The following is a 17,793-nucleotide window of genomic DNA, read 5'->3' as shown; positions in this document are numbered from 1 at the left end:
AAAGCTTGGTACTATAAAGCTTGGTGGTGTAATGCTTGGTGCTATAATTCTTGGTACTATAAAGCTTGGTACTATAAACCTTGGTACTGTAATGCTTGGTGCTATAATGCTTGGTACTAAAATGCTTGGTACTTTAATGCTTGGTAGTGTAATGCTTGATGCTATAATTTTTGGATCTGTAATGCTTGGTACTAAAAATCTTGGGGTATTATTTTAGCTTCGGTCATCCGGGTAATCTTAGGAATTTAACTATTGGAATCAGTATACATCAAAGACACACTGAATATCGGAAACTATGTGTACTGTATTTCTACAATTTGTTTCTGAATTTTCTATGACAGGTTGTATTAGTACCAATTTGTCCTTGTCATGAAGCCTTCTTTTTAGGCTCTTCCTTCATGCACTCTACACATAAATGAGGACGGAAAAGGGGTAATTGATAAGTAATATACAATGATTTTGCAGACTGTTGGACTCTAGTGGCAGAAGATACTAAGAAAAACACATAGCAAGACGGACACCAACACCGCCTGGTAACAGAAGACATTGAGGAAATAACTTGGCAAGGAGGACACCACCACCTCAACCACCAGATTAAGGTGAGTCTTAGGTGTCAGTACTTGATGTTGAGCTAAAGTATTACAGTATATTATATGCTTAAGTAGGGTGGGACCAACTCATGCCTGGTGGTGTACACTTGCTTTAGAAAATATCATAATGGTTTTGTGTGAGACAATATGACACAAGCGACGGAGGATTTTTAAAACCTTACCGAGAGAACAGTAGTCGCAGTGTTCAATTTTAAAATCATCAGACCCCTCTGTAATTATAATTTTTGGAGAGTGTACCTTTCTGATACTTGTGACCTTTAAACACCCAAAACTGTGTACGGTAGCTGTAGTGATTGCCATGGTTAATGAATACATATTATAGGCTAAGTATTTTCGCTGTGGTTTTTCCATTTTAGTTATACAGAAGGCATTGACCGCTCTAACTCGTATGACTGTGGTTCGGACGAGTTGGTTTGGAATTAATTGGAATTGGTTAGGGTGGGTTGGAATTGGATTCGTTTGGGTTGAGATGGGTTAGTTTGGGTTGAGATGGGTTAGGTATGTTGTATTGGGTTAGGGTTAGTTGTGTTGGGTTAGGTTTAGTTGTGTTGGGTTGAGTTGGATTAGGTTGGATAGAGTCGAGTTGGTATGAGTTGTGTTTGAATGGATTGATTTGGGTTGAGTTAAGTTGGCTTGGATTAGGCTGCATTGTACTGAGTTCGAGTTAGATTGGGTTGAGTTGATTTGGGTTAGTTTGGATTAGGTTTCATAACCCCGTGTGCGAAACGTTTGTGCACAAAATAACCTTTGTCGTCTTGAACGTATTAGCATTCTAAATCTCGATGCTTTTGTGCTGCTTAACTGCTATAGTGATTTAATTTCAGTGTAGGTCTTTAATCTTCCGGTCTCAGAACAAGTCGGTTATTAATGTCACTACCGAATCCTAAACCTTGAACCCTGTGTCCCCGAAACTCTTAAGGATATAATTGAGGCGTTTTGAAAATTAGTGTAACTGTTTATTATCGTAAGTTTGATGTTCACATTGGCTTTAAAAATGTGGATAAGAATAAATCCTAATTAGCTAAAGATCATAAAATTGAAGTTTTATTTTACAAGTCAATAAATATATCCCTGAAGGCTTCAGGGTTTTAGGATTCAGAAGTAACCTCAAGATCCGACCTTCTCTGAATCGGGAATATCACTGGCCATGCATTACTAGTAATCACTGAAGACACGGGAGATAAACGTTCCATATAAGTAATATTCTTTCCTTGTCATTACAGGTAAGTGAAGTTTACAGTTCATCGAGGGAGCGTCGTGCATCACCTATATATAAGGTATGTGTAACCCGCCATGTTAGTAATAGATTCACAACACAGTGAACACGTAACTCAAGACCGTACACTGGTGCATGTGGACCAGCTGGAGACCGACAAAAGGGCCAGGGCTCAGTTTAGAAGAAAGTTTCTAGGAGTCAATAGCCATAGACTCACTTAAGCTTTCATGGTCCTTTTGTACGTGTCAAGTCCTGCTATCATTTAGTCTGAGAGCATTAAGTCCTGTCAGATTTACCGAGTGACAGGCTCTGTCCTTTCCTCAACTGATTTACCGACAAAGCACCGACCACTTTCGTTTGTACAGTACTGTACTTAGCCATCTTGATGGGTCAGAGAAGTGGATCAGTGGCTGAATTAGGTGTTAAACGCCTCCACGTAGACGTATTCAACGCCAGATTTTAACCAACTCGTGTCAAAGAGGTTGAGGTCCCTCCTCAATATAAGCAGTGTGGATATAAGTTCCTTACTGAGGGAAATATTTGTTATGTGGCGATGTGTTTGACAAGAGTTTAGTGAGAAGGATGTTTAAATATTACAAGGATAAAATTGTATTGTCGAACTTGACTTATAATACTTTCGGTGTTCAATATAACATTTTTTTTTAATATATTTTATCGACTTTCGGTAAAGTAAAAAAGGCGGGGAGGGACTGGAATACTATATACGGTTTAAATCTCACATTAGATGTGCTATGATACAACACACCAAACTAAGTAGTAGGGAACGAGATGATCAAATGACCTTTATCATTGACGAAAAATAAATTGCACTAATTTACACTCGTATCTCCAGTTAAAAAAAAAAATATTGCACATAAGTTGAAATAGCACTAAAGCCCCGTGGTGTTATGTGGCTGTCGTGGTGTGTATAGAAACAAGCTGTTAAGTACACAAGGCTGCCGTGCACATAATCACAAGGTAGTCAAGGTGCTCAAGGGAGGATGTACACTGTATACAGTATGTGTGCGTGTTTGTGTGTAAGTGTGTGTGCCCTTCAAGAGAAGCAGACTCCCCTCCCTCCCTCCCTCCCTCTTCTCGTGAACACAAGCATACCTCCGTTCCCTCCCTCAACCCCTCCATGGGCACCCGCTCCTGCCGCTCCTGGCGACGAGGGGAGTAAGTCAGTCGCTGGAAAATTCTTCGACCGCGTGATCCCCCACAACTGGCGTCCATTATTTTTGTTTGATAAATCCATTTTTTTTCGTTCTTTTTCCTTTATTTTATGTGGGGAGAGAGTGATGGAAGGTGGGGGGGGGGGTGATCAGAAAATACAAAATCCTAGAAATTTAAATATAGAAGAGGTGCGCTGATTTCGACCTTGTGCTGTAGATATGAAAATTCCCCCCCAAATTTAATAATGTTCTTTGTATCTAATTACGACACGTGGAAACACAAAAGAGTGTTAATGGCAATGAACATCGTACGTACATATGAAAAATATAAATAAGATAATACCACTTTTTTGGGGGGGCTTTCTGCTAAATATGGAAATTCAGTCTATACAACTACGTCTTGTGAGGAAGAGGACGGGAGGAGGACAGGGGAGAGGAGGAGGGGGGGAAGGCGAACACCTGTCCTAGACCTCAGAGACCAGCTTGACCACTATAGACTCAAAAGGTTTCCAGGGCAGATGGACCCTCTTGGCCCTACTACCTGTCTGTCTGTCTGTCTGTCTGTCTCTGTTTTAATGTGTACGTGAGTTTTGTGTGGTGTGTGTGTGTGTGTGTGTGTGTGTGTGTGTGTGTGTGTGTGTGTGTGTGTGTGAACATATTTTTTTTCTAAATGGGTATAGAAAAGATTTATAGGCGAGTAATTTACTGCCCTATAAATATCAACGATCAAAAAAGAATTTTCATAGTACAAGTGAACAATTCCTCTGAAATATTTTTACTGCCTCTGCCATTTACACTGAAAACGAACAATTCTCTGCCATTTATGCATAAAACAGTAGAGTAAAAAATAATCCTTGGAAAAAAAATATGACTTATCTTTTATAATAGGCATTTAAAAATAAAGGAGCCGACAATGCTGATAAGAGGGAAAAGATAAAAAAGGGAGAAAGAGACTGATAAAGAGAACGTGAAAAGGGGAGAAAGAGCGAGAGAAAAAGAATGAATGAATAAAGGAGATAGATGAAACGAGGGGGGGAGAGAGTGAAAGAGAGAGATAGATAAAGCGAAAGACAGTGTAGCAGAGAGAGGGAGACAAACGGAGAAAAATAAATAATCAGAGAAACAAAGAAAGTGAGAAGGAGAGAATAGTTAAAACAAACAGACGAATATGTAGAAAAAGAGGGACAAGCATACAGAAACTCGACAGACAGACAGACAGACAGACAGACAGATGATTTCAGATAAGCGCAAGAATAAAATCAAATCTTCAAGTCAGGTCAAGGTCAAGAGTTCCAACAAAACACACACACACACACACACACACACACACTTAGATACACACACACAGTCCTGCTCGCTCGCTCACCTCCTCCGTCTTGTGTATTCCTGGTAAAGGAGATGTGTGCTGTTAAGGCAATACCTGGCCTCAGTCTCGTTTGTCTGAGCGCGCTCACCAGATTAATAACACAAATTGGATTATTTTGCGTAAGATTGGATTATAATCTGAATGCAGGGAATGGAAAGCTTAATTGCTGTGAGCTGGGTTGTGCATGTTGTTCCGTGTGAGGGAGAGAAAGAGGGAGGGGGAGAGAAAATGAATGAGATAGTAAAGAGAGAGACAGAGAGAGAGAGAGAGAGAAAAGGTATGGTGTCGAAGCTTGGAAATCCTACATGTTGGACTTTTAAAAATTATTCGTAAAAAAAAAAATATTGGATCGTTGTTACAAATTATAAAGTAAGATTCAGAGACAGTAAACCCGAAAAAAGAGTCTAGATAAGATTATAAGATTTTAAGACAAGGTTGTTTACTGCTTCATGTGCTTGTGGTGTGACTGTCGGATGAAGGAATAATAGGCTTGAAAGTAGTAAAAAAAAAAAGAACAGCAACAAAACAAAAAATAGCATTGTTTTAGTAGATGGATCTTTACCATGTCAATGTATACAGTATATCGAACTTGTAACGTTGCTTGTGTGAAATTAATATAATCATCGCTAGTGACTGTCTCATATCGTCATTTTCTTTAACATCCTAAAGAGCCATATTTTTCTTAATACCTATACTGTATATCTTATATTTGTGCAAACCTTTAATATGGCGACACATGCTCAAATTTAAGCCATTTGCACCAAAAGTTTATCATGTGGACCTTGGACTACGTTTGGTGCAAATCCACAAATTCGTTTTCGATTTTTTTGGGACACACACACACACACACACACACACACACACACACACACACACACACACACACACACACTGACGGGGAGGAATTATGAGAGCCAGAACAAAGTATTAGTGATAATGAGGATAATACAGAGTAATTATACAAATATTTCTTCTAATAATAATAATACAAATAATGATAATACCAATAATATTATTTCTTATGACATATGGAAAGATATTGGCTTAATAATTCTGGAACATACGAAGGGCTGCAAGTGTTTTGAAATGTGAATGCTGATGATATGTCAAGAAAATTATTTCCGTTAACTCCAAAAAATTATTTTTTACCTTGAAATATCAAAATAGAGACACGTTAATCTATTTTACCTTTTTTGTGACGAGGAGGGGGAGAGAGAGGGATGGAGTGAAAGAGAGAGGGAAGGATAGAGAGAGGGAAGGGGGGATGGCGAGAGGGTGTGAAGGAGGGCGAGAGGGAGGGAAGTAGGACGAGAGGGAACGTAGGAGGGAGAGAGGGCAGGGAGGAGGGAGAGATGGAGAGAAGGAGGGAGGGTTGGAGGGAGAGATAAAATGACACTCGAACCCTGTATTCATATATGTCACACAAGGACCGAAAGAGACTGAAGTAGTGTATGTTGCTGCTCTACGACCAGCTTGCCCTTACCACCATCTGTATTTAGCAAACATCCACCACACCCACCAAACATAATAAAACCCAACCATTCCTATCCATTAAGACTGAAACCCAGTCCTAATGGGCCCCAATCAGATGGCTGAGACCGATTAGGAATAGAGATCAGTCTTATTGGGCCATAATCTGACAGCTGAGACCCATAATGATTAGAGATCAGTCTTAATGGACCCCAATTCATCGGTTGAGCCTATTAGAACTCGACCATGTGATCTGCAGACCCCTACTAGCAAAACCATCCCACTACAGCCCTGGCAAACTCTCCAAGGGGTTGTTGGTCGCGTTCCATAAGTTATCTCCGGGTCTTATGTATCTAGAGACGCGGGGTAACTCCTTTCGGTTACTCCCCCAAACCTCCCAGGGGAACGGTGCGCCAGCTGCGAAAGTTACTGAGGGAAAGTTAAGTCCAGCTCTAGCCTTCACCTTGGGAGATCTTGAGCTGTTGACGGAGACGGGCGGGTGAGGTCAGTGTGTGTGTGTGTGTGTTTTGTACCAGTAAGTGAAAGTGTTTTACAATTGAGTTTAAAGTCAAGCTAAGTTTTTTTTCAAGTATAGTTCCATAAAAATCCCAAATGAATAGGTACCCCCAAGAAAACACCTTACACATCCCTCCTCCTACCCGTCTCGCTATTATATTCTCTCCCCATCCCACACATCCTTCTTCCCATCCCGCACATCCCTCTAACCCGCCCCGTCCCCCTGCCCTCCAGACAAACGCAAGAAACAATGCCGTAATTCACATGGATAAATCTATTCTATCTGTGACCAGGTTTTAACCCCACTTGACTTATTTCCTGTTATAATGACATATTTTCTCTACCACACTAAGAACCAGATTATGACGGAAATAATGAAAGTTAAACATAGATGCTTTTACCTGTCTTTGTATATATATAATTTTTTTTTATTAATTTTTTTTTTACCACGAGCAACTTATAATAATTCAAAGGAGATCATAGAACTCTGGGTATATCCTATGTTGACGCAGGTAAATATTGGTTACATAAGTTCAGTAGGTAAAGCCAGGGTGGTACTTGAGTCGCGGTACTTACAGCTAAGCTCCACTCATTAGGTGAAGTAGATTAGGTGAGTCAACACATGGTTATAATGTCAACACTTAGTGAAATTGGTCGACGGGAAGTTTTATATTCTCTTTGTATTCACGTATTAATTCATCTCTCGTGTTCATGGAGATTTTGTTGATATGTTCATGTTAATATATTGGTCTTCTCTGCCTTTGTCTGAAGTTCTCGTGCACTGAACAAACAGGTGACAACTTTTTTTGTTTTTTGTGAATTTTCTAGCAGGAAAATCGGCAAATTAAAACTCTTACTAATGAATTTGCTCTGCATAAATTAGTAATCATTTTCCCTAACTTTCTTGAATGAGATTATGTAAAATGTTGTGATCGTTTTATGCGTTTCAAAACAAGTGGAATTTTTCTATACACATTTTTTTTCTTTTATGAATCCTTAAAATCAACTCGTAAAAGTTACATACATATGGAGGGGAAGATAATTAGCACTGCTATATCAATTTTGATTCTGAAAACAATGGCACTTAATCAATTTACAATACTGACTGGGTTTCTACCAATTCCTTATCAGTAAATGGTATATTAAAATGCACCACAAAAGTATGTCAATTTGTAGAAACATTAAAAGGAAATTCACATGTATGTTTTTTATATTAATGTGTAAGTTATGTATATGTTTTCTATACTTATGTGCCACAACATCCTCCATATATGAAAATGTTCAGCAGTTCATAGCTCATAGTTCACATCCGACTGAACGATGAGTTGTTTGTCGACGGTATATTTTTTTCCACGATACTCCCTATGATTCTACCATTACACTGCTAATCTGGCCAGTAACCCGAAATTCAAGAAAACTCAGAACTCTTAAATCAATTAGATTCCCGTCAATCCCTGATCACTTGTGAAGCAATACATATTTCGTAAAGTTGAAAGGAATATAATTGAAGCTCCTTGTAGAGAGATCCGATGCCATTTTTCCTGCAAGTTCCAATCAGCATGAAGCCCACTCAATTACAGAAGATCTTCAGAAGGCTTCTCAGCGATTCGAAAGACACGTATTTTCCCAAAACTCCCTCTGGCCACTTGCATCCCGTCCCTTTATTCAAATTATCTACTTATCAAAGATATTAAAAGTTACGCCAATCAGTAGATATAGATGGGACAACTCTAGTGTAACCTCTTTCACATATCACTAATAAGTATGTGTGTTTTTAATAACTTCGACGTAAAAATGGAACATCTTTGTAGAGTAAACCGAATTTGTTAAGCATTTTTTTTAGGGCATAGTAGCAATAAAAATCACATATTCATTACAAAATCCAAAATCTAATAGCCAAAATTCCAGTAAAAAAAATAATTAAATCAATAATATAATAAAAATAAAAATGTATGTGGTAAAATAAACACAAAATATGAAATGGAACAATGAAAATAACCCGAAAACGTGGTATTATGGGGGTATTACACTCAGTATATCAACAGTCTACATCAACGTCGTCACACCACAAACTCTATTAAAATCTCTGTGTAAACAATATTTTCTGCGTATGTGGAGGTTGTTGTGAGGGTGATGGGATAGTGAGAGAAATAGAGAAGCAAACAGAGAGAGAGGGACAGAAAGGAAGAGGAAAAAACAGCGCTAAATACGACGGAAAGAAAGACGATATGGTACAAAGAGAGAAAGAGAGACGGGAATGGGGGAAAGACAGAAACATGAAGAGAGAGAGAGAGAGAGGACGAAAATCGAAGACTACAGGAGGATTGAGATGGTATAGCGAGAAGAGAAGAGAGACAAAAACAAGTAAAGCGAAAGAGAGAAGGGTGAGGGAAAGAGAAGGAGAGAAGAAACATCTCCTCCAGCATCTTGTGTACTGAAGACGATGGGGAGAGCGAGCGCCGGGAGGTAGGGGAGGTAGATGGTGGTTCAGGTGATGCAGTGGCAGAGGCTCTTCATTAAGGCTGTGGCAGCATGATGTGTTTACCTGAGTGATGGCGTCACGGTCGTACACACACACATACACACACAATCTCTCTCTCTCTCTCTCTCGCTCTCAGGCGTTTGTTGGCCTGGTGCTGTAAGTATGGAGTGTTGTTGCCGTCATCAAAGTGTGGAGAAGTGTTATGTATCACCTTGATGACGGGAGACTGTGCACGTATAGTGATAATATGTAAACATGTAATAAATATGTATCCACGCACATACAAGAGAGAAAGGTTGACAGAAAAGCATGATGCTGCAGACATAGAACATTCACCGAACATTCACCCCTAAGCTTGGTACGCACTTCCCCTTCATTAGAAACTATGTATTTACATATTAACACGTCAATGAAAACTGACAAGCGAGTTTGCCAAAGTTGTAATCAAAACGTCAGAATCCTCGCCCGTGTTGACAGAGTTCTCCTCCCTTCACCTCGCCGTCCACGCAGGGGTCAGTAGAAATGTCAATATTAACAAAGTAAACATTCTATGTCTTTCACGATTTGCCAGTGGTATATAGAGCCAGAATCTCCTCAGCTGAGACGTATATCCTCAGTGGAATGATGTGTGTAAAATGTGTCTGAGTTGAAGATTAAATATGTCTTTGGGATGTGTCCAGGTTGAGGTGAGGACAATATTTGTATTTGTGATGTGTCGGTAGGATAATGTTTGTTTAGTAGACGTAATGCATCCTTTAGACGAGGGTTTTTGTCGCGTTCGATAAGCACCTGGCCTGTCATTAAAATTTGTATGTTTACAGTGTTTAAAAGAAAAGAATGTTTGTCGTGTCTTTTCAAAATGTCTTTATGAAGTGTATGTGTGTGTGTGTGTGTATGTGTGTGTGTGTGTGTGTGTGTGTGTGTGTGTGTGTGTGTGTGTGTGTGTGGATCAGGCTGGATAAACCCACATTGACGGTCAGCGCCATCAAAGGATAAACCATCAAATCAGAATTTCACAGCAGATGACTATCCTGCTGATGCACTGAAAATAAAATAAAGTTGACTGGGATGTATGGGATTAAGGTGTAATCCCACAGTTTTGTTGAGAGCTCTTTCGTGGTTATTGCAAATGGTAGTAATGTGAAATATTGTTCGTGTATCTAAAATCGACATTGTTATTTTCTAAAGGAGATGTGGCTGGGTTTTATATGGTATTGGTAGGTAGAGTAATGGCCAGTTTCAGGCGAGAACACGATACTTCTGAGACATAAGTTCTGCCTGTAAGATAATACGCAACCCTTATGGCATATATTGTATTAGATATTCTTTATATTGTGTCTGGATATATTGTAAGGAAATCAAACATAAACAATAAAAAGTTTTTGGTCACCGTGGTCACCTGTATCATCTATTTGTGATTTTTAAACACACACACACACACACACACACACACACACACACACGAATACATGTGTGAAGTTTGTCGCGCAAGACAGAAGCAGGAAACAGTGAAAGAGCAACATGATGATGGCAGGGCGAGGGTTGTCTCTCACTCGGGCTGTGTTATTGACCTTATAGAAGCTCCCCCAGGAGGCGGTATTACCCCGACCAGGGCTCCGGCACGCCCTCTGACGGACAATACTCCTGTAATGGCCAAGCCACCCCCCACCCTCACTGCTGCCCTGGGTCTTCCTCGTTTAATATGTTATTGATCTTCTGTTTAATGATCATACGGATGAATGTATTTCACGCCCTACTGGTGAATAATTTCGGGTTACGTAGTTTTAGTATTGTGACATTCTCTACCCACGTGTGTTAAATCGAAAAAAAAAATAATCCTAGCAGATAAATAATATATATTCGTTCGTGAATAATCGAATTTTGAAGGGCATGTGGAAATAATATATCTGCAAAATCTCAAAATTTAGTGTGTGAGAGAGAGAGAGAGAGAGAGAGAGAGAGAGAGAGAGAGAGAGAGAGAGAGAGCAGGTCAGACAAACACATGAAGACGAAAAATTAAGGCAAAATGAACACTAAATAGAATGCAGTGAATACGAACTAAAGCGGTAGGTATAATTTCTTTGTGTGTGTAACTGAAGATACGGTTGAGAGAGAATAAAAAAATATTAAACAATAAATAAAACATTCATATCTACAGTAATATGATATAAAAATAGTATGGAACATGACGGCCGGGAACTAACACTAATAAATGATATATAAACTGTTGTAAATTATTAACGTTCTCTTTTCACCAAAACTCCTTTTCAATTAATATCATTTGTTCTATACTCAAGGGCCTCTTAATTGCTCTCTTCAAAAATTATTTACCCCTGGAAAATATTCAAACTAGTTCAGAAACATTGCTCTGTGAGAATTAAAATATATATACAGTATATATCCAATATAAACTAAACATGAGCACGAATTTCTTTCTGTAATGGAATCAAGTCTAAACATGTTTGTCGCGGGGCCAAGGTCAAGGGTTAATATCCAGGCTCGATAAGCCATTCCCATTTATTGGCGGGAGAAAGTGGCAACAACCTCTGTATATCTGTGCGACTAATTTAGTAATCGAGTTTTTTCCATTGATATAATAATTATTGCTTAATGTTTGTGATCCACTTTATCCATTAATTGTTTTTATATTGCAATATATGATATTCTTGCATCCTTTTTTAGAGAAATAATTTCAAGTAAAATTTGGGTAATTTAAAAAGAGTTAGGGAAGAACCCAGGCTCACAAAACTGCCCCTTGAGGCAATTCGGGTAAGTTATAGACAATTCAGTAGCACAGTGCACATGAAGCTGTATGATATTTCATAAGCGTTTGCATCAGCATGGCTGTGTGGAGATGTGCTGTGTCGGGGATATTTCGAGGATATGAGTTGTACACGCACATGCGCATTCTCACACGCATACATAGATGCACACAAATACATGCACACACACACACACACACACACATATATATATATATATATATATATATATATATATATATATATATATATATATATATATATATATATATATATATATATATATATATATATATATATATATATATAGTTATATAGACGCAAAGACACATTCGAAAGCTTTTCGACACTGCCACTTTCACTGATCCTTAAAAAAAAACCTGCTAGTGTTTACCAGCCCAATGGATACAACACTTGTCTCCTGTCCTAAGCATCGCTGGTTTGTTCCCAGTTCACCCAGCTGAAACAGTGTACCGAATTTTAGATTTACAGTTGAGGAAATACGGGCGGCCGAGTGCAGTGTCAAGCAAGGTTGACTCCTTGTCAATGGGACCCAGTGATGATGCTATTCATTCCTATTCTGTATGTTATTATTATTGGTGATGGTGATATATTTTTTTGAGTGCGTTTGAACAAATAAGGTCTTTAAGCACGTGTTCTATATTAGTAAATATATATTAGCCAATGAGTACGGATGCCACTCACATATAGTTTGCATTATACTTATTTAAATGATCGCTCTTATGCACTATATATGTCAGTTCAAAATGTCCAAACAAAGAAAAATCCGCAATGTAAATGAAAATATTCGCAATACTGCAATTGTCCCTAAAACGTTTGACATACTTATATAAATATTGTAATCTATGTGTTTTTTTTATAACGCATCGACATCAATTTACAGTTTGCAATTCAATTACCACGTCATCATCCAGCAACAATATTGATAAACTTTGCACAATTTTACTTAAGAAAACTGTAACTCAAGAATAATCACGTTGTTTACATTATCTTTGTGTTCTGATCAAACTTAGACTTACTAACACTCTCCAGTTTTCGTAGCTTCATCTGAAAGACATAATTTATTTTTGAAAATCTAATATTAGCTAAAAGTTCCTGGAGCATAACAGCTTGGCCTCTTTAGCACACCTCGTCACCAACTTCTGACGAGGAAGCGACATCTCCACGACTCCCCCTGCACTCACTCAAGACACATTACCCCCCACCCGCTATGATAAAACATTTTAAACATTAGCTCAGTCGCCAAAGCTCATTTTTTACCCCAAATGAGAGTGTCAAGTGTAGAGTCTTGCAAGGCGAAACACCACCCGCCTCCCTCCCACACCCCGGGCACCTAATTTCACGGTGTCCGGCAACGATAAGGTTACTATGAATTCGTCTACCAGGTCTGCCTCATCATCAACCATTTATTTGTACTAGACTCTCCCACCTCCTTTTCTCTGGAAGTTTCAGTTATACGATGTCTTCTCCAGGTCTAAATTTAAGAATGGATTGCGTAAAGTTTTGTTTTCATTTCTGATCTGATTTTTGCCTGTTGGTGTAAACTAGGTCTTATTCTAGTGAAATCTCTTAATGATTCGGTTTATTTTGTTTCCTTGGCGTTGATTTTATCTTTTTGTCTATTCTTAAGGTAATTCACATCTCTTAATCTATATTATAAATCTTAAGGTTTCTTTTTCACAGTCAGTAGTATTTTGTTGAAGAAATACCATGATCATATAACCAAAAGGGAGATGGAGAGAGAGAGAGAATGAACACCAACATGTACAGTATATGACAGGATTCTTAAGCTTATTTCGTTGTAGATTTACTCTCATGTTCCAGCATTATGAGCACCTTCCAGTTACATACATATCCTCGACTATTTCCTGTAATGTGTTTAATATCGCTTGGATGAAATACGTGTTTATCATATGTAATGGATCCAGTAGCCTTATAAACTGCTCAGATGTATGAGAAATGTTGCGATAATGTCTATCGTACGACTGTGCCCGGGGTATCAATCATTCTAAAACATAACATTAAGTTCTTAAACACGGTCTAGGTCATGCATTCAAACGTTGGTATTTTCTCTGTTATATCTGCCTCCGAATCAATCTTCTTAATCTAAACTGCTTATATTTCAATCGTTTTGATTTTATGACACGTAAAGCTAGCTGTACGTTACATGTTAACTCTTCGCCTTAAGCTGTGAGATGTATTAAGATATCCCGGTGTTGTACTGAAGTGACTTTCTAGATGTTTTTAATAAATATATCGAGCTTAAGGATTTATGGTTCTTGGCTCCTTACGACTTTGTGGGATTCAGTTGTGTCTTGACTACTGAAACAAACAGCTTCAAGAAAATTGTTTGTAAATAGCTTCACGGTAACTATGAGAGCAGACAGCGAGAAACATCAGTGACCTCAGCCTGCATTACCCTACCCTGCAAGATATTATCGGCCGCCACCTCGGTGCTCCGCCAATACCCCTGCATAATATCCGGCCATTAAATGCGAACAGAAGTGACATGTGGACGAATAATTCTTATCCGGACATAAGCGGATGGGAGCGCACACATTCCTGCCTGACGACCCACTGAGAGAAGCTTTACGACCACGCTGAGAGATCTCGTAATGTTCAGAATATGGCCGTGGCCAAGACAATATGTGTGGCCAACACGGACCTCCCGAACTTCAATATATGGCCCTCGGATTTTTGATGACTACCAAAGATGTCTCTGAGGGTACGATATGCAGTCGTTGAGCTGCGAGTGTGCTGGATGGGCAGTGTGTCTTGTGGTCCGCCCACACACTCCCTCTGTCAGCCCCGGACTTCATTACTCATCACATAAATTATTCCCTTCTCTAGTAATATCCGTGACATTAGCACTTAATACTTTTCCTCACATAACTAGTGAAGCATCAGAGTCGTTTGTTCTTTATTACTTTACTGTATATGAACATCATCTCTATGATCCTTAGCGACAAACAATCTCTCTAATTGTGTCCTGAAGTACTCTACCTCTATTACAAGTTGCCGTGCTCTCCCCCCCACCATTATTGCCTCCATATGATCCCGTCTTCCAAAGTTTTCATCCTACTTTAACATTTAAATCAAAACCTTATCACTATTTCGTATCATTTCCTCATCTCAATCTTCTCGTGAGCTCTCTACTATACTCTGTAGAATTAAATATTTTCGTTTGTATTTTGATATAACGCCCGTGTGTCCAGAGATTCTTACACCTTAATCAGTGTCACTCACCCACCTGTGGCCTCCATATACACCTGAGGACCACTAAGGTGCACCAGGTGATCCCCTCTCTTTGCATGACCCCATTAATATATATCTCCTTTAACCTTCTTGTCCCACCCGGGTTAATTCTTGTTTTTGTTTTATTTTTAAGATACACCTTATCGTCATTTCACTAATCAGTTTCTTTTAATTGAATTCCTTGTCATTCACCATAACTTTCACCATTACTCTCGCAGTTTTTATATATTACTAAATCAATAAAATTCCTCAACACCTTGAGTGTTATCTTAGTTTCTCTTATATACCCGTGGAGGGAATGTTGTCAGTTATATGTCTTACACTCACCCTTTGTCTGCTTCTTCTTTGTTCACAAGGCGCCAACATATTTACTTTATTACTTACCTGTTTATAGTTTTTTATCCATTTGATTTCTTCTCCCTTTCTCTTATCACCTGTCCCTCATCAAGGTAATGTTATCTCGTACTGTTTCACCTGTCTGCTGCTTATCCCACTGACCCTCCATTTATAATGAGTAACAAACACCAAGTATTTGCTCTTCTCGTGTGTGTGTCAGCTCATACATCACACCTCCACTGTCCCGTCTTAAGTGCCCCTCCTCCTCCTCCTCCCCTTCATGACCTAACACTGATATATTGGGGGATACGTCACCGTGGCTTGTATGGAACACGTCCTTTGATATATTCACTTTAACTGTTTCTCACATCAAGCTCGATATGTATTTATTTATTTTAATTCCTTTATTAACCATTAATCTGATAAATCCAGTAAGACGGACTTGGGTTAAAAAATCCTTCATAACCGAATATCAGAAGTGATTAATTTTTTGGTGATATTCAACACTTCATGAATGTGATGGAATGTCACCCCATCAAGACTCTAACACTGTCTGAGAAATATTTACTTTTCACCTGGAAATAGTACATGTAATAAGTCTGTTTATGATAGTTCTGGAATTTTATTAAAACTACAAAAGCAAGGACGCAACAGCTAAAGTATTCTGTCATATATTTCCATACAAAATCAGTTAAGTGGAATGAGTTCATGTTGACTTGATTATGTGATCCACCACCAAGTCGCCACCTCCACCTCCTTTTCTCTGGATCGATTCACTGAGCGACACTGTAATCGGATCCTTCTTGCGCTCATTAGCCCCTTGATCACCTTACTAAAGCCTAATTACGCTGGAAATTCACACTCCAGTTAGCTCAGCAAATTGGCCAGGCAGACGCCACCCCACTCCACCCGCCCCACCTTGTCCCACCCAACCCCGCCCCGCCCCTCCATAACACAAAGGTTGGTCCATTTATCCTGCCTCCCGCCGCCTCCCTCACCAATATGTCTCCTCCGCCTCTGTGTATATATAGATATTTGTGTTGTTCGGTCTCTTGCTTGGTGAAAATTTCGCTGAGGTGTAAGTCTTCTTGTGTGTCTGTCTGTCGGTTCTAACTTCCTAACACTTCCAGTTATTGGTTATAAACATTCATGGAAAATTCGGATAATGTTTGCTGAAAAGTTCATATTGCGTTGGGTCGATTTGGGGAGAAATATTTCACTATTCGTGTTGAGATTAAGTCTTAGAAACGTTGAATACTCGCCTAACCATTCCATACCATTCCGCCCTCCATCAACTTGACTTGTTTACGATCCACACTTACAACTTTTGACTATTATTATTATTATTATTATTATTATTATTATTATTATTATTATTATTATTATTATTTTTACCTTTTATCAAATTATTCAATCTTATCTTTCTTATTAGAAGAAGAAAGCCGTCAACATTCTGTCTATACACAATCCAGCATACTTCCTGCCTCGGTTCTCATCTTTGTGTTCCCGGGATACACTCACAGCCACATTTTTATGACTAACGAATATGCATTATACACTACAAGCCAACCATCCTGTAGGTCGATGTAAATAGAAAAGTAAATAAAAGATATTACACATGTTTCGTATTAATACGACGAGTGGCAGTGAGAGCAGTCATAGAACAAGTACAAGAAGTGATGGGGATTTAGTCCTTTGAGCATGGTTGGTGATTGATCGTACAAGAAGCATTACAACAGCCTTTCTGATAGGCGAGAAACAGGGAGATCTAAGGTACCACATCACTCTGTAGTGAGAAACAGGAAGATTCAAGAAGAGAAAAGAGGCTAAGTGAGTAAATGTTTACACAAAGATGGGTATTAGAGAGAAACTTAGAGAGGGAGAGGAAAGCCCCGTGAGAAGTGCTGACCTTGTGTTGAGTTTACTAAGGTCGTCATGATTTTTATGATGGAGTCAACTCTTATGTGAGAATTGATGGTGGGGTGAGTGGATGGTCAGAGGCGCGTGATAACACTAAGGTTGTTTAACATCTTCAGGGATGAATCGATACATGAAACAAGAATAAATAAGTGTGAGGTAAAACTGAACCGTGTGGATGAAGAATAGACATTTGAGTATACTGAACACAGATTAACAGTCTGAGTGAGATATGGAAACACTGGTAGTATAAATTTCACTAGAGTTTGCCGGGGAGAAGACTAATGATAACTCCTTCGGGGTTTGCTTACCCTTTGAGAAAGAATAATGATAAATAGATAATATTTTGTATAATATTTAAATTTTCTCATAACCAAGAGCAAAGTTGTTCGTGAAGACTCTTACTAACACACTTGTAATTAATGAACATCTATGCACCTTCAAGTACCGACACTCACAGCAGCAGCGCTCGGAAAGTCTCCAGAACCTTTGTGTGTGCTCGAGAGTTTTGCTTACCACGTAAATAATAATTGATCACTTGTCTACACTACCATGCACAAGCTCGTGTGATAACTGCATGAAAAATCCGCCCAGCCAATACGTTGAGTGGAAATTGAGAAATCAGGAAACAAGAAAAATAAAAATAATTACCAAAAATTATAGAATTTT

This window comes from Homarus americanus, unplaced genomic scaffold (assembly GCF_018991925.1).
Source record: "Homarus americanus isolate GMGI-L3 unplaced genomic scaffold, GMGI_Hamer_2.0 scaffold47177, whole genome shotgun sequence".
Lineage (NCBI taxonomy): Eukaryota > Metazoa > Arthropoda > Malacostraca > Decapoda > Nephropidae > Homarus > Homarus americanus.
Note: the sequence above shows the minus strand (reverse complement) of the source record.